The 18,746-nt window shown below is 42.7% G+C and overlaps 2 long non-coding RNA genes across 2 annotated transcripts in view; one reads left to right on the top strand and one right to left on the bottom strand.

Moving 5' to 3' along the window:
• LOC116414210 (uncharacterized) overlaps nucleotides 1-18,746 on the top strand; it is an 86,655-nt gene that overhangs the window by 62,520 nt on the left and 5,389 nt on the right. The window contains exons 4-5 of the long non-coding RNA XR_015294862.1: nucleotides 2,860-2,966; nucleotides 16,374-17,082. This is a non-coding gene — a long non-coding RNA (uncharacterized LOC116414210). The remainder of the gene's footprint in view (nucleotides 1-2,859; nucleotides 2,967-16,373; nucleotides 17,083-18,746) is intronic.
• LOC147656144 (uncharacterized) lies at nucleotides 1,229-4,550 on the bottom strand. The gene is made up of 2 exons (XR_015294868.1): nucleotides 4,137-4,550; nucleotides 1,229-1,504 (listed from the first exon to the last, which is right to left on the bottom strand). It is a non-coding gene; the product is annotated as an uncharacterized LOC147656144 (long non-coding RNA).

The raw sequence follows: 18,746 nt of genomic DNA, 5'->3' as shown, positions 1-18,746 counted from the left end.
GGGACGCGCGATAATGCGCGCGTGGGCGTACTGCGAAGCGTACGCGTTTCTTATTCCTGTTGCATCGACTTCAGCGAGGGAGGGGGGGACGCAGGCTGACGGACGGAGCGCCGCGCCGCGGCGCGCCGGTTGCGCAGCTTGCGCGGTTACTGCGTGTGGGATTTACTAATTTCTGGAAGAGAGCACGGCACGAGACCGCTCGATCGAGAGAGAGATCCCGCCACGATGCATGCCATCTCACGGACGGTGGTGGTAGCAGCGCAGGAGGAGAGATCCGCTAATGTCAAGATCAAGGTGGGGAGTTTGAGACCTTGGAGGGACTGAAATTTCAATTTCACGAGGAGAGGTTGGCTGTGAAGAAATTTTTCAAATGCGGGAGGGAATAGGCCGGGGACGGGAATTTGTATGATGCAAGGTTTTCGAGGGGAGAGGGGGAGAGAGCTCGCCGAACGATTTATCGATTTGTTGGAAATAACTTTTCCAACGATCATACATTCGAGAAAGTGAGTGACGCGAGGGGGAGGGAAATTGTTGATAAAAAAATCATGGATATCTTAATACTCCTTTAATGATTTTACGAGGGGGCACGATGCTATATAGGGGTAATTTGCATAAACTATTTGTAGCTAGGGGCAGTGATTCGTATCGTATCTTTTTGATACAGAAATTACATGTAATCTGAGGCAATCATCGGCATGAATATTAAAGGAATGTACGGATAGCTGAAAGGTATTTAGTACTTTAATATTTTCACCGTCTACTTATCGTTCTCGTTATTCCGTGTTGTTGCTTAAAACTAGTAGTTTTAACAAAGTGTTATAGAATGTTGAAACTATTATTACACTTTAAACTGTTTACATTCGCGTTCTGATATAGTCGCCATAATTATTTAACGTGCGTTTTTAGTGCGTAAAAATATTTTTTTTTCTTTTTTTTTGATTACATTAATGTTAACGAAAAAAGATTAAAAAGTTTCGTAAAACTTTATTAACTTTGTGAAAATCTCGAACGATCATTTAACGTATCGCTCGTTTACTTGATATATCGGTTGATCAGAGGGTTTGATTAAACGAGATTAATTAATTGTCGAGAACAAATTTGATTTTTATCCAAATATAAATAATTCGCGATCGATAATTTGACCGAAAAAAAAAAAGAGGACGCGTTTTATTTATACAGTTAATTAACAACAGCCGATGAAGAATATTCGTTTCAATAATAAAAAATCTTTAACGAGCAAATATTTATTATTAATAATAATCTGTATATAACAATGATTTTTAAATTGAACGATCGAAGATTCGTCGAGTTTTACAAGACACGAAAATCATGCTCGAACAACTCCATTCTTCTGCTAGAAAGATCTCGTTCCGCGCAATAGTATGGATCCATCAAAGAGAGAGGTGACGAAATCTTTTTAGCGTGTTCCACCGAAAAGTCTTCCGATTCGAAGCGTGTGTATTCCGTTTTACGAGATAACTCCGACAGATAGCCGCGTTTCCTCCTGAGAAATGAAAGGAGACGCGTTTACGGCTGAGCAAACGGTTGGAGAGAAAGAGAAAGATCGAAAGAAAAACCGGAGGAAAGAGAGGGAGGGAGAGAGAGAGAGAGAAGGAGAGATAAAAAAAGAGGAAAGGAAAAAGCACGACGGGGCAGGGAAGGTAACAACGAGCCGATTCAACGACCAAACCCTCGCTCTTACACCTTCTTCCTTTCCTCCCTCCTCTTCGCTTCGGTCCTCGCACTTTTTTCCCCCTTCTTTTTTTTTTTTTTCTTTTTTCCCCGAACAAACATCGAGCGGTATCTACACCCGCGCGACTAGAGGCGGCAAGTTGGCGCGAGGCCAAGATAGCACGTGCCTTCACGCACCGGTATTACACCGCTCTTCCACCAACGATCGATACTAATTATTACAACGAACGAAGGGATACGGTTGAAGTAACCATAGCCTCGAATTTTCTTCTCCTCGCGTTAAATTTTTCTTTTTTTTTTTTGTTTTACTCAAAACACAATTTTTATAACACGTTCCCGTTTATTACTCGTTATTACTAAGAGATAAAGATGTTGGAAAACGAGCAGTTGTTTACGGGCGATAACACGAATGAAACGATGATAGTTATTAACGAAAGGAAGTAACGATACTTTCGTAACATAACATGTAGCAATTTGGATGTGGACTGGTTGATAGAATAAAAGGCGAGGAAAGCGTTATAATAACTCGGTTCATCGGAAGTCGATTTCGACGGTGTGGAATAAACGTTGGTACGGATCGAATTATTATTATCGATTTACGAGGCACGCGATGATCCACGAATACGAATACGAAAACAAGGGAGCGAGAGCGTTACTTTAACCTCCGCGTTACAATGTTGGGTACGATCGGTTTCTCGTGCAAACTGATATTTATGGTAGCCCTGGTGGTGTGGAGGGCTTGCACATTACGGCGTGGAGTGCGTGAGCGCAAACCATAATCCGTGGCTGGAATGGTATCGCTTTGCTACGTGAGAAGTAATTGAAGGGTGTCGGTACACTTTTGCACGCCGGGTCAGCCGTGTTAACGATCCCTCGGCCAAATATTAAAGATCGTTGCCGCGAAATTAAATTTCCTTTTCCGACGTCCTTGACACATTGCCTCGTTTGCGCCGAGTCCAGTGGGAAACGAAAATGGCCGCGAAACAAGTAATCGCGAGTTGAAACCGTTACTCTTTTTACCCTCGCCTTTATCATCTTTTCGGTACTTTTATTGGCGAGCAAGCGAGGAAAACGTTACTTCGGCGGCCGTAATGAAAAAACTGGAACCTATTAAAATAAATGGGACGAGCGCGTGCCTAACGACACCTTATCTTTTATGGTTTTTAGGGCTCGAAGGAACAAAACTTGGCAAACGGAGCTCTCTCTCGGTGGAAAGAAGAAGAAAGAAATTTCACGATGCGCAGTTACGGGACACCCTGTACGTATTTGTTATGGTATGGATTCACGATTCTTTCCTTCCTTCCTTCTGCATTTTTTTGTGTTCACGAAACGAGTCGTCGCGTTTGAACGATTCCAACAACGATCTTGGATTCCAACGTTCGAAATCCTCGTAGACGATGATTTTATGGTCTAATGGCTGTACGATATCGATCTCGATCTTTTTACATCGTGGAACCTACAGTGATCTTGGACGATCCGTTTCTTTCCATAATCTTTTTTTATAATCTCGCGTGAAAATTAGAAAAAGAACCTTTTTTTTTTTTTTCCTCCTCGAAGGTTCGACTAATTTTCGGTAATAATTTTGGGAGAAATGTGGACGGATTAGTGAGATTATGGTTATTGCGGACGCGAGGCACGCGTTTCCTTGTGTGTTCGTGCAAGTGCTTAAGTAGCGTTCGAGCGGCACGGTCACCTGCCTTCACGCTGGAGTGACTTGTAAATCACTCCACCGAAACTAGGGTACGTGCCGGCGAGGCGGACAAAGAAAAACCACGAAAAAAGGAGGAGGGAAAAACTGATGCTTAATCGAGACAAAACAACGGATTGGACGACAAACTAATGCTCCTTTCGTCGCTTTCGTCGTTCTTGCTCACTGATCGTTTCAAAATAATTTCTATTCGAAAAGACGCAATTATTCGAACGAGGATATATACGATTCCGAATATCCGCGAGGTATGACAAAATATTAATTAAATAGTTGTCTCGTGTACTCGAGAAACGAGGGGGTTCAAGGACAGGAGAGAATCGTTTACCGATCGTCCTTGACACTGGTGAACGGAATCGTATTTTGGTGAGCGTGCGTAGGAGTGTGGCGTTCGGGAGGCGAGTTGTACGCGAAGGGTTTCTTTTGTCGGTGCACGAAGTCGAAGCACGCGTGCTGCACGTGCCTTGTTGCAGACGTGACTCGGTCACCATTTCGTCTTATATTTAGTTAACCGTCTTATTTTTCCTCCCTTTGCGCCCTGAAAAACAAAGCGGTCGCGCTCTTACGCTTGTCCGAGCTTGAAATCGCATCGGTACACCGAACAACTGTGACCCAAATATCTCGTTTAATATTTTTCTCCTCTTTCCACCTTCTTTTTCGGCGTTCCAAATATTTTTTCCTCCCCTCTTCGCTATAAGTTTTACAATCGAATCGTCCCGAGACAGAAAATAGAACTTACTACATTAGTGATTTTCTTGTATCCACATTGTTTTCCCCCGTTTACTTTAATCGGGATTATCCCGAGTACAGCTGTCTCCCGCCGTGCTCGTCCTGGTTATCTTCAAATTCCTCTCGGCTTATATCCTGAGTATCGAGTTTTGGACTTTTTTTTTTTTTTTTTTTTACGTACGCTTATACGTCGGATGCTCGCCGTATGCCAGAGTGGACCACCAGATGGTCCACGATCGTCTGCTGCCCGCTCTGCCATCTGATGCCCAACTTTCGCATTGTTTCTCTCCGCCCATCGAATCGATCGCGAAATAAATTCTGCCAGTACGAAACGATTGTATATCGTCGTGTGTGGATTGTATATCGTGGAAGGTGGAAACGATAACGCAATTTCTTCCTCCTTTCTAGTTCTAATTCTAGTTTATTCTCGCGTTCTATCCTGAAATACGAACATTTTAGACGGGACTTGGAGCTTTCGAGTTAATTATTTCACGCATGCGCGAATTGTTCGAAAGCAGCGCGACATGTGGCAACGTGTGGAACCGAAATGGGAGTATTCTACTATTAGAAAAGAGGCAATTTCTATCGCGAGGATAGACGATAATAGCTTCGTAGTGCGGTACTGGTTACGTCATAAAATCCCTCTATGAACCGCAACGATTTTAACTCTTCGACACTGTGTTTCTTACCTTCGCAAAACGTGCGCACACGTTTCGTCCGTACGCAGGCAGAAACGTCGTAAACGGCGTAAATGTTACCCAATAGGTACTTACCTCGCTCGTCTTCTTTTTCCTCACGGCCAGGCATTCGAGCCTGGCAGCACCTTCGTATCTTCGTTTCTGGCCGCCACCCTATTATTCTTTGCTCCCGCCAACCGATAGCCAATGCATTTCGCATTTCTTCACGTGTGTAGGCATCTTGATGACATGTGGCTGGCGCGGTCAGACACCCGTTTATAGCCCTACAGTCTTTCCTATCCTTTTCAGATTTTACTTTCTTTCCTAGCTAACATTTTTTTTTCTTTTTTTTCGAGGCGAGCCAACTTTCCCTCCCATCTCTCTCTTTTAGTTTATTCTTAGAAGAGATTCACTGGTAAATTAGAGGAGATCTCCATCGTTGGCGAATCGTGGCTTCGTGGGAGAGCGAGGGATTCGTCTCGCGAGCGGCATATGGCGTAGGCGATATCGTGGCCGTTTTGTCGTCGTTATTGCCCGACCCTGCCAATTACGGGGCGCGATTTAAGGGAGTTTTTTTTCCCCCCCCTCCCGATTAAAAGGGTATACACGTTACCGTTATTAGGGCAACGATCGAGGGCTGTTTGTTGTGGGCCTTTGTTTTGCGTGCCAGACCGTGCCACGCAACCAAAATGCGTGGGAATAAAACGCGTCGTTGCGATATCGTTACCGTACGTTACGAGAAAGAAAGTACGTAAGTAAGGGAGAGAGAGAGAGAAACGGTTTTAAATTTTTCGCGAATATAAATTAACGAATACGCTTGATGCGATCCAACGAGCGGAAGGATACGGAGGAAAAGAGAAAGGATTATCCTGTTTTGACGTGTGCACGGTTGGTGGTAGCGTAGTTCTTCATCGGGAAAAGCATCTGTTACCGCTCCCCGCCCCTTTCTCCCCTATGGGTCCTTTTCCTCGCCTCGGATCGAGATCCTCCAATGATTCACGGCGGACAGTTCCCTCGAAAGGGTTTGTGCGGGTACGGATGGCGGTGATGGAGAGAGGAGAGAAGGGAAAGGAATGGTCGCGTGCCCGCATCACCTGCGCCATGCAAAAATCTGTGGAAAAGTGGAAAAAAGCTACTCTCGCAGCTGCTTCCCCATCATCATCTAGATGTCTTATTCAAATAAACACTCGAATATGTGTGTGTATGTGTATGCGGACAAGGCGGACCGGAAAAGGGATGATTTTCAGAGGCTGTTTTCGAACGAATCGATGGAAAAAGGGGGTGAAAGGTTTGGAAGAAATGGAAGCGTTATTATTGACGATTATTATTTCGTTATCCGTTGTCGGAGAAAAGGGTTGGGTAGCAAATTCACGTATGGGCGCTCGCATCTGCCGCGATCGTTACTTTGAATTTTTCTGTTTGGGAAGCGGCGATTGTGGTGGCGGCCAACAACGTTTCTTCTTCTCTGTGTTGTTCTCTGGCAGGCTGCGCGCGGCGCGCACGCAGACGCGTATCGAGCCGCCATGATGCCCCGCGGTTTGCTCGCGGCTGACCTCTCGTAGCCCTCTCGTGCAGCCCTTGGACGTTAAACTCAGCAGTTTCATTCATCGTCTTGCGATCTTCTCTTCTCCTTGATGAATTCTTCGACGATCCGAACGCGTTCGTTCGAATAGGCGTTGCGGGACGAGCGAGGACAGTTCGAAGTACAGTCGAGAAGAAGTATAATATACCATTGTGTTATAGGTCGAGACGTAATTCAGTCAGTCGTTTAGCTTTGTTTACGTATCCTTTCACAAATGAAACGACTTCTCTCTCGTGTTTATACAGAAGCGTTTCCAAACACAAGATGTTTTCGCAATGTCTTTGTTATAAGAAGTATACGTATATATATATTATATGTGTATATATAATATACATACGTATAATTAATTCATTAATTTTTTTTTTAAACGAAATTAATAATCATAAAATTCGCTGTGGAAAAATGTATAATAGAAATTAGTTACGATACTGAGCATATGCACGATAGAATCGAGGTAAGGTGGCCAAAGGAGTAAGAGTGTGTGCGGGGGTGGCCAGGTGCAGACTCCCGCATATAAGTGATTGTCGGGAAAGCGAGGGTGGATGAAGAAAAAAAAAAAAATATGTTCCGGCATACGGCTCGTCTGTGGCATAACTGTGGTCAGTGATAAAACCAGATCAAACAAGCTGAAACGACACTAGCCTTCCCGATAATCGGGAATTTAATCGAGAGTTCTATTCCAATCTTCAAACTGGTCAAAAAGCTTTGAGCGTGCGACGCAATGTGCGTTGTCGATGTTTTTTTTTTTTTTTTTTTTTTTACGTTTGCAACGTTTGTTGGAACGGAAACGGGGCTATCGTCGGCGATCAAAAAGAACGTGCAAGTGATTACGACGGGGGTGTACGTATCGAGCCGCTATCTTGGAATGGGGTTGTTGGGCGGCTGGTCGGTGGTCGGTTATCGATCGAGCACGAGGATAAATACTCGTGGGATAGGCAACCACCTGCAGAGGGGCAGGTGATGCGAGACATAATCAGAATTGGGCGCCAATCTGTCCTAATCACCCTCTTTTCGTCCTCCACGTTTGTTTCATACATGTCTGTATCGCAATGCGCTCTCCACCCTCCACGCTGACTCATGGAACGTAGAGAGAGAGAGAGAGAGAGAGAGAGAAGAAATATGCTATTACGAGGGGGAACATGGAAATATATCTAAAAAATCTCTGCTTATTTCACATGCAACACATGCATATTACGTCCCGTTTCTCCTAAAATTTTATCGAATTGTATATTTATAAATCCAAGGTTGCTCGTTAATCGGACAATCTCGACGAGTTTCTACAATCGTAATAATACACCGATTCGATTTAAGGGCGAGGTGAAGGATAGGAATCGGATCATTCCGATCGATCGTTTTTAATAAAAACATACGTTTATGATTACGAGTATCGCTCTGCCCATTTTCAATGGCAAACGCGATCTTACATCGATCATAAAATAGCAATTTTACACGGGCAGAGCGGTATAATATCGCGTCACCGCTCGAAAGAAGATCGCGATCGAAATAACGCCGTCCCTTGCTTTGGAATGCGGTCAAATTTATTCGAAAAGTTGAACGCAATCGTAATCGAGTTAATAATATCGAAAAAAGGAAGAAATTCTACCCCTCCCCTCCTCCCCTTCCTCCCGTTATTTTCTTGCGCGCGTCCCGCTATGCGATAATGCGAGAAAGGGAATTGACGGGGACGATAGACCCGCGCTAGACGTCGTCGATAGACCGGTCTTGGATAAAAAGTGAGCGGACACTCGAACGCAGCCTTGCATGCTTGAGCGGTTGGATGTCACGTTCACTGGGTTAGTACTGTCGATCGATGTAGCCGAGTCTCTTTAACGAGTCGTTCCCTCTCTTCCTTCCTCTTCTCTCTCTATTTCTTCATTTCGATCATGCGGGTCGTCCCTCGACGCACGTACGTACCTCGCTAGCCTGCCAACCTGCTTCCCTCCCTTTCCTCCTGTCCGGCTGTAAACGCAGGTTTGCATCCTTTGATCCTCACGGTTTTACACATTCGAGAACATTTCATTTCGAAATGACGGAGAACCGACGGAGCACGTGCTCCTATTTCGAATCGAGAGTCATCCGTTAGAGACAATGGGAGAGAGAGAGAGAGAGAGAGAGAGAGAGAGAGAGGAGGCGAGTCGTATCTCCTCTCGATCTTGTAACGTTCGTGCAAGGGGACGCGGCGAAACTTTCCGCATTTTAACGTTTCTCTTTCTTTCTTTCTTTCTTTCTTTCTTTCTTTCTTTCTTTACCACTTGTACGAGAGAAGTTTCTACGTATTGTTCACTGGTGAAAAAAGTCTCGCGGGACGGCACAGGGGCAAGAGGAGTTCTCCTTCGCTAGGACGATTGCCTATCCCCACTTTAGACGCTTTGTTGACGATTCTGACCACTACACGATACATAGTACGTAGTAGGAAAATTATAATTTGAATATTGAAAATCGTAAAAATTATTTTCATTGAACGAAGTTACGTTAGTATTTGTAAATTAAATTATTGTTATAAATCATAAATAGTCTACACATATTACGAGAAATAAAAAAAATTTTATATCGATACGTTAAAATAGTCTGAATTCTATGCCTATGCTAATGGCATCGAGTTTAGATACAAATCGTCGTTTTATTGCCGCTTTCTGTCACAATCGGATTAATATATGTGAAAAATATGTGTGTGAAAATAGGCATTTCTTTCTTTTCAGCAGTGAACAGTAGAAATCCTGACAAATTTTCAATGTATATTCGAAAATTTTTTATTTTTATCAATGCCAGATATTACGTACGAATACTATTTAAATAACGAATTACACGCGATAAATATACGATACGACGATTCATTCGATCGGAGGAAAAAAAAAAGAAAGGAAAAAGTGGACGAAGAATTGTCGAAGATTTCTCCGCGAATCTCTCCTTTTCGACCGATTATCGACATTAGAAGGAAAGGTAGCGGCTCGCACAGAAAGGGAGACACGCTAGTTAACGATGCGGCTACTTTATGCGACAGGTATGTCCTCCTCTTCTCCTCTTCTCGTCCGACTGATTTTTCGTAGTGGGTAGATGTGGGCATAGGGGCAATCAGTGGAGCGAGGCCAGTGAAAGAAGAAGGCAGGCAAGCCGGTCGGGTTAGGCGCTATGGACGATCGTGTTCGAGGAGCCGAGTGACCCGACACCATGCGCTTACGGCAGGTGCTTGCCTCTTACAGCCTTTCTCGGTGGTGTCGGCTTCTCTCCTACCTTTAATACCGCCTCGGTTAAGAGCCAGACCCGAAAGAAGTACCTTGGCATCTGCCTCGCTCTCTGGACGGCCGCGCGCGAGTTTCGGATCGTCGGTGGCTCTCGACCACGAGAGGTGGGGAAGAGGAATCGAGCCACGCGCCAACCATCCCCTCTACTCTCTTCCTGCTCGCGTCTTCGCCAACCTTCCATGTATTCTTGTCACCGCTCTCTTTCTCTCTCTCTCTCTCTCTCTCCCCCGATATTACACGTCGCTTCCTGAAAAAAAATTATCATCCTTATTTCTCCCAGAAAAGGGGATACTTTTTTTTTCCTTTCTTTTTTTTTTTCTTCGTCCCTCCATTGTTTCAACGACCGATGACGGGCGTTGAGTAATTGTATTAAACATAAACGTGTGAAAAGCGCGCGTATAATTGCCGCCGTTACTAACCTTGTCGATACTCGAACATCGTCCAATGTGACATCGATATAATTAAAATCGATATAAAAATCGGATCGGATTATCCGTTCCGCGCGTGCGAGGTAATCGATCTTTCGCCGGTGCAAAATATCGTATAGGTGAACTGGTTTTATACGAGGGCAGGTGACTCGGTGTGACTCGAGAACACAGTTTCGCCTCGCTACTTGTTTTATTCGTCCTTTAACCGAGTCTTGACACGGTAAACGTGTCGTTTCTACCAATTAAAACGAGCTATTTCTTCTCGATAGCAGGATTTTTCTAATCCGTTTCGCGGATTAAATCGTGGAAGACGGACGTGTATATATATATATATATATATCTCTTAGGACGATAACGGAAAGTGTTGTGCGCGCTTAACTTAGATTTTTCTCCTTACTTGCACGCGGATGTAAGTTAATAGGTTACTAGGGGGAAGACGCGAAGCGTCCTTGAACGAACCAGAAGATCCTGTATCTCCGCTATTATTGAAGCTTACCTTGAATTTCAAGGTGTATCTTTAGATTTTGCAGCTGTAACGTCAACTACCGCCTTGTTAATCTCTCTTCTCGCGCCTCCCATTTCCGACAAAATGATTTAACGCGCGGAACACGGGGCCGCGGATTAAACGAATTTCAAATTCATTTACAACGGGTGGCTCTTCTTCGAACGAACGGTAAAACATGATTTATGTCACGCGTCATCCCGTAGTGTAAAGATGCGAGTCAAATTTTTACACGTAGTAATTTTAATACGACGCCCGTGTATTTTCGTAAATTATTACGAAATTTCTCACAGTGGTTTCGAATAACAGAAACCAAAATTATTTTTTTCCAGATTTTGAGGTTATATATATGGAGATTTAATTTTCAGAAAACCAATAACCAATAATTTTTATCATAATTTGTTATTTCATTCAAAAACGTGTATAAATACGACTAAATGTATAAAATAAAATTATATTAAAAGAATATACGAATATACAAATATTTGCGAAGTACAGTGGTTCGAGTAATAAGGGCTAATTGAACAAAATTATTTTTTTCCGATTTTGAGGTTGTACGGAGATTTAATTTTTAGGAAACAATAAATTTTTTGTTATAATATATCATATCATTAAAAATACATAATATGTAGAATAAAAAGGAAAATAAACAAGAAATTGATATATAAAAAATAGATAAATATATAGAAAAATAAAACGTATAATAACCTGAAATAAAATAAAGAAAAAACAAAATTCAATTAAAAATATACTTACAGTTAAATAAATGCGTTGATTCACTATTTGCGTAAGAAGGACGAGATACGTGGATTGGGCAATTTGTATCGAATCTATTGGGAAAAAAAAAAAAAAAAAAAAAAAATGCAAAACGCGACGATCGTCAAAAATTCTCGAGAGAAATAGGGAAGAAAGTGCGAAATCTCTTGTCCAAGATCGAGAGGAAGAGAGATTTGAATGAACGTCCTGCGAAAGACAAAGCCGTCCCGAATGAAATGGTAATCGGCGTGGAAACGAAGTTAAAAAAAAAAAAAAAAAAAAAAAAAAAGGTTTGGACGGGCGAGCGGCGTCGCTCCGTACGTATCCGGAGGAAACGTTCTCCGCCGCCGACGCCATTGTTCGCCGTGACGCGGCCGGCGATCATTTATCAATGCGAATAATAACGGCAAGACTCTATGCGCCCGCTCACACGACCGTTTTTACCTCACCGCGCACACCGAGCCGCGCAGGATACGCGTACACGTGTGCGATGGTTATAATAAAAGCCGATATTCCACACGCGGAGGAATAGCGATTCCGGAGGCGGTTCAATGCTTGAATGCATGGAATTGAAAATAATGGCGGAGTGGGCGTTCATTGTGCTTCGGTGCCCGAGCTTTTTGTCGCTAGCTCTCTCTCTCTCTGCCCGATTTTGACGCGGCCAGCCAAGCCACTACACGTCTCGCGAAACGAACGCCTCGCAGAAGGAAACGGTGAAAAAAGGAACCAACGACTCGAGATATATCCGCTCTCGGAAACCGGAAACGTAACGTGAGGCCGGTCTTGGCTGGTGGATTCTCGTGGCTTTCTTTGAAATTTTTTATTTAGTGTGTGTGTGTGTGTGGTGTTGATATTATTTACGAGTTTATTTGTTGTGTTTTAACAGGAGTTGTAATTGTGGGGAGCATAAACTCTTGTTAGATTAAATAAGTAAGTCGTGTTTACGCTACTTGTTGAAATTGGAATTGATGTCACGGTGGGACATCGACGGAGGTCCTCCTTTATTTTTTCTCGTTTCAATTCCTCGTTTCATCGCGTGGATAAAAGTCGAGTCGTAAATGTAAAGAAAAGAATTTATCGGCGGCCGTAAGCCGACTGTTGGATTGGCTGACGGAAGTCGGTTAAGGGAAATAATTTTTGGCGGCATTCCAGTAATATTGGTCCCCGAGTCGTTCAGCTGTAAAATCTAGATCTTAATGATCGCGTGAAAGATGATATTGTCACACTGTCGACAATGAAAACCGAAAAACTTTGAAAGTGAAATTTTCGATAAAAAGAAGTTCATATTGATAAATTACATTCAACACAGTTTTCATTTTTGGAATTAAGAAAAGCGTTTAATTTAAACGAGAAATTAAAATTCTTACTTACGTGAACATTTATACGAAACAGTAAGGAAGGAATTTTTTTAAACGAATGCAGGTTTCGTCATTATGGAAAATAATCCGAAAAAAATAGACCGTAAAGATACATTCATTATATACAATCTTTATCTTAATTAACGCGTGAACGAAACTTCGTTTATTGCCAACTTCTTAAAAATTAATTCGCTAAACATCAGCCGGTTGCTCGTTTCGACTGATATTCGATTCATTTCAGGGAAAAATCGGTGGGGGAATTTATTCGAGAAGACATGTTTATCCTTCGATGTAAATGAAATTATTCGAAGAAATTCTCGACCGAGAGAAGGAAAACACTGGGTGTTAATAAGACGTCTGTCCACAGGCGATGATCTCAAAGTGGGACGACAAAACACGGGGAGAGCATCACCTGGAGCGTATCGTTATTACCAGATTTCGCAGGATATTACAAAACACATCGGACGGTAGACGTCAGATGGCTCGCGTTAATTAAGCCACCGTTATGAAAAACGGTTGCGGAGAACGGCGGGGTCCGTCGCTCCCGGCAAAACGCCGCCTCGAAACTTGGGGTAGAACGATAGGAACACCGTGATTTATTTCACCACCACAACCGTACGAAACTTTAATCCACGTTAACGAGTCCGAGCGCATAATTTTCTCCGACGATTCGAAACGATTCGTCCCTTTTTCGCGCAATCTCTTGTGCACGAGGCCTATGTAGCTAAAGTAAAAATCATTATTTCGGTGTATCTCCATTTTCCTTGATACGAGAATTTAACATTTGGCAAATATTGTAATGAAAACTTTCAATTTTGAAATGTTAATAAGAAGAAGTAAAAATTAATCATCGATGAAAAATTATAAATGAGAAATATCAAATTTTGGAAGCAGTAAAATGATTCGAATTATTGAAAAGAAATTTTTCGACAAACTTCAAAGGAATGGAATGATTCGCCATAAAAAGTCCTTATCGAAATCGTACAGAATTACGGTATAAACTCAAGGAATACGCACGTCTGCCGCGTATAAATTAAATACAAACTAAAAATTCGTTAGATGCTTCTGAATTCGCCAATTGCGAAAGAGAGAAAATGAAACGAATGAAATGAAGGAGAAAAAACTCGGAGAACGGGAGGAGACGCATTCCGAAAATTGAATTGCGAAAATCAAAAGAAATGGAACGAAAGGAAAACTCGAGGCAGAGAGAAAGAGAGAGAAAGAGGTAAGAAGTAAGAGGGAGTTCGGCGTTAATGAGCGTTGGCGCGCGCCACCAGTATCAGAGAGTGGCGCGCACGCGTGAAAAGAGGACGAGGGAGACGGTAGAGTAGTACGCGACTTATACGCGCGCGGAGAACGAAAACGGCAGCTGCAGCTGCGCGCCGCTGCCACGCGCCCTCCGCCGCTCGACTCTCTTCGGATACGATTTTACAGGTCTCTCCTTCTTTCTTTATTTATTTCCTCCCTCCCTCCCTCCTCCCCTACCTCCTCCTTCGCCCGTCGTTTCTTTTCCCCCCGCGTCGTCCACCCTGCGGCGGTCCTCTCCTCGTCGCACGAGCGCCACCCGTCTTCATCCGTCCTTGTTCACGGCCGCGGTGACACGCACGCACACGCATACTCGGACACAGGGTCGTGCGCGTCCGAGAGGACCACCGGACTCGTCACCTGCACCTCGCCAGACTCCCAACGGTCCTACGGCCACCGTCGACACCTTGCCTAACTTCTCCGTCCACCGAGGGGAGGAGAAGGAGGAGGCTACCGGCCGAATCTCAAGATTCGAATCGATTCCACGATACTCGTGTGATAACGCTCCCGAAGAAGGGGAGAGGAGAATACTTTTCCGATCTGTCGAAGAATGGAGAAAAATTTGTCGATTCTATCGTGAAACGAGTGGTTTCGAGTATAATGGAGAATAATTTGAAACGTATCACGAGGAAGAAGATGGTAGAGAGAAAAATGTGTCTGGAGGATTTATTTTTTTTTTTTTTTTAGATAGATCGTCTCGAAGAAGTATTCTTGAAACTATTCTTGAAGTTTCGTCGATAAATAAGGGGGAGAGAGAGAGAGAGAGAGAGAAAGGAATTAGAATACCATTTTTCACAGATACAGGTTGCGCGCGCGTTTTTCGGACCGGTGGTGGGGATTGGAGGAGAGGCTGTGACGTAACGTGCGACAGTAAACGAGCTCCTGAGAGGCAAAGACAGGTGCAGAGGCGCATCGGGCAAAGATGAATTCTGATGCACGATATTTCTTTCGCGCGTGCGTGCTCGGCCACGATTGAGCACGCGCCTCCTATCCCCTCCACTCCGCTGGAGAAACGTCTCGAAAAAAGTGTGTTTATAAATTACGAATTATAAATTGGAAATTAAAAAAGAGTACCGGTACAAGTATATAATAAATGGAATAAGAATAAATACGTTGTATAATATCGGTTGTAGAAAAAACAAACGAGGCTGAGAGAGCAGATTGTCGTAAGTTGAAATTATAAATTTATCCCTCCACCTTTCAAGAATTGCCACCGATTCCTATAAATAATATTCCCGTATCGTTCCACGTTCTACGATTGAAAACGTTTATGCTCAAGTTTAATCGGGAATAAGAACGCGTGGAAGGCGCATAGGAGAAGGAAGAAAAACGTCTGGATATAATACTTTTAGTGCCTGTCTACATTCAAATCAAAATATATTCGCAAATGTAACGTTTCAACGTGGCAGCTGCCGATCGTAATTGGTACCCTCGGAGGCCCGCATCCTCAAAGTGTCGACATGTATCTTGCATCGAAAATAAGAAGCCAATGAAAATGGAAAAAAAAAAGGAAAATGAGAGAGAGAGAGAGAGAGAGAAAGAGAGAGGGAAAAAAGGGACAAAGGATACATACAAGGCACGCGTCCCACGATGTATCTCGGCCAATTAAAGTTTGTGCAAAAATTTGCAAACACGAAGTCGATCACGCGGAATGCTTTTTTCCTTCGATGCAACGTTTTACCTTCTTCTTTTTTTTTCAATTCCAATCGCATTAAATCTGCGAATCGCGCACGATATCGCGAAATTTTTGCGTGAAATTGCGTTTACTTATCCGGTGAATAATGATCGTCGAATAAGAACGTACGAGTACGTGAATTAAGAAAATAATTGGATACGATTGGATACACTTTGGCGAAGTTTTTTCTCTCTCTCTCTCTCTCTCTCTCATGAAATATTGCATCTATTTGAAATTTTCTCTCGACGGGATTCGGATAATCGGATAATACGATTTCGTTCAAAGAGAAAAAAATATAAATGGTAACTGGTTTTCGTAAATAATTTCGGATCGTTTCTTATTTATATTATATTTAAATTATTTTTACAATCTAAAGTTAATATTTCAAGATTAAGAAAGATTTTCGAAGATTTTGCTTCTTTTGTCTCTCTCTCTCTCTCTCTCTCTCTCTCTCTCTCTCTCTCTCTCCGATATTCGTTTTTTAATTCAGACGTGTCTATCGAGAGAGATCACGATATACAGCATTGCTTTCCCCAACCTTGAAAACCCTTTTTCTGCTTCATGAGTAAATTTCGAGCGAGATCCACCTGCCGTTTTGTTTCCAACCAGGCTTCTCACCGCTCTCCCGTCTCTTTCCTTAACCTTCGTATTAACCACGAATAAAATCAACCCTCCTCCCCGTGAAAATTTTACGCTCGTTATAAATAATACTTTTCTTTCAGGTGGCTGGCGGCTGGTTCATCCTAAATGAAAAAACAAAAAAAAAAAAAAAAAAATTATCCACGCGCGATTCTCCACAAACAAACAAAATTGAATTTTCCTCCGTGACCAATGCCAAAACGCTTGATCTTATCACGCGAGGAGAAAGAAAGAAAGAAAGAAAAAAAAAAAAAATCTCGTCGCAATTTCCTTTTCCTATTCCGATAATAACGAGAGATAAGAAGAGATGAAATACGAGAGGATGGAGGTGCTAAAAACGTCGATAATCTCCAGCGAGCAATAACGAAGAACAAACCCCTCGGAGAAAGAAGGTTTGAAAAAGAGAGCCGCGGCAAAAGGAAAAAAAAAAAAAAAAAGAAAGAAAAAGGGACAAGGGATGACGAGCAGGGAGAAAAAGAGAGAGAGAGAGAGAAAGGTGAGCGCGAATCGAGTTAAGTGAAAGGGAAGAAGAAGAATGGAAGAAGAGGAGGAGGAAGAGGAAGGGGAAGATTTTGAAGATAACACCGGTATAGCGCGTCTCTGCCGAGGTTCTTAGCGCCGGTACCTCGTTAATTACACCTCGACCGATCGTAATTACCCCTCTGCCACATAATGAGTCGATTACCAAAGATGGAGGGACGGAAAGAAAAGAAAAGAAAAAGAAAGGAAAAGGAAAACTTTTGCGTCGCCGTTATCCATATTCGTCATCTTTGATCTGAAAAGGAAAAAAAGGTAATGCATTTTATTAAAATTCACCCCACTTTTCCGTCCACTCTTGCACGAAATCAACTCTCGTTATTTTTCGATCGGTCGATTTTTCATTTTTATCATGACGTATTCGATATTAACAAAGTTTGTTTCTCAGGTTTCTGATAATTTCGTTCGCGGGATAATCGCGAGGAATCTTATCGTGCAAGCGTATCTCGAATACCTGTGCACGTCTTTATCTCGAATTCCTTCGAATGAGAAGTGTTTATTTCATTATCGCGCGTCGAACGCGTGCGCATTTATTATCTTTAATATCTCCATAGTTGATCTATGAAGTCTCGGACGAGGAGATGCCCGAGCGAGCCCGACGGATCAAAGGTCGTCGAGAGCGAAATATTGGCGTACGTCCTTCTTCCTTCGCTTCACCTTGACATCTCGTACCTGCGTGCGCGCCAATTCCTTTAGAGGGGGGGAGCAGACGTTATTGTTTCGCGAAAATCAAGATAATTTTGTAATTTTAAATCTTCAAGGCTCGTCGTGCGTTTTTCTTTTTTTTTTCTTTTTTTGCTTCTTCGTAAAAAACGAATACTACTGAATTTGACGAATCGCGGCATCACTTCGCGTTCATCTTGTGTAATTGATTAAAAAAATCCTCTCTTGTTCGAAGGAGAAGTTGTTATCCGTCCTCCGATGACGGCTATCAAGAACGAAGATGAAGAAGGAGGGATATTTTTCCCGAAAAGAACAAGAGATACCCTTCCGAAAGGACGAAGTCGTAAATATTGCGGTTCGTAAACAGCCTTGTGGCGAATCTTAAATTTCTCTCCCAAGATCGATCGAGGGGGAAAGGAAAAGCGACAACGTGTAACTTATCCGATCGTTAATTTCTCCATCGCTCGTTGTAAAATTTCACGGCTAAGATAAGATATTTATCATTGATAGTTATTGTCGCGATAAAATTTAATCGAGAGTCCTTTTTTTTTTTACAACCTGCATGCGTAATGCGATTTCTTGTTACACTACGATCGACGCATCCATCCCGTGTTTATCCATTAGATTTGAATTTGTTGTAAAGAAAAATACGTATTCGCAATCAATCGTGTTTCGACCGATTATCGATTAAAAAATACGTTGCATTTTCTCTGCGTTCAGACGATCGACGCATTCACTGTTTACCCATTAGAGAATACGTTGTAAAGAAAAATATGTATTCCGATCTTCTCTATGTTTCGACACATCCACCGTTTATCCATTAGAGAATACGTTGTAAACAAAAATTCGACCTTCTCCTCGCGTTTCGACGATCTACGCATCCACCGTTTGCCCATTAGAGAATACGTTGTAAACAAAAATATGTGTTTCGACCTTCTTCTCGCGTTTCGACGATCGACGCATCTAGTGTTTATCCATTAGAGAATACGTTGTAAACCATAATATGTGTTTTGACCTTCCTTCGCGTTTCAACGCATCCACCGATTAGTGAATACGTTGTAAACAAAAATATGTATTTCGACCTTCTCTTCGCGTTTCGACGATATTCGCAGTCATCCACTGTTCATCGATTAGAGAATACCTTGTATTCCGTTCTTCTCTTCGACGATAATATTCTCAATCGTGCTTCGACCGTTTCCCATTCCCATTCCTTTGAATGGAATCGAAAGCAGCCAAGTGTCAATTCGTAGCTCGAT

Source organism: Apis florea, unplaced genomic scaffold (assembly GCF_048593485.1).
Source record: "Apis florea isolate Af1SG1 unplaced genomic scaffold, ASM4859348v1 contig_3802_pilon, whole genome shotgun sequence".
In the NCBI taxonomy this organism is placed as follows: domain Eukaryota; kingdom Metazoa; phylum Arthropoda; class Insecta; order Hymenoptera; family Apidae; genus Apis; species Apis florea.
Note: the sequence above shows the minus strand (reverse complement) of the source record. Positions and strands in the feature narration are given on the sequence as shown.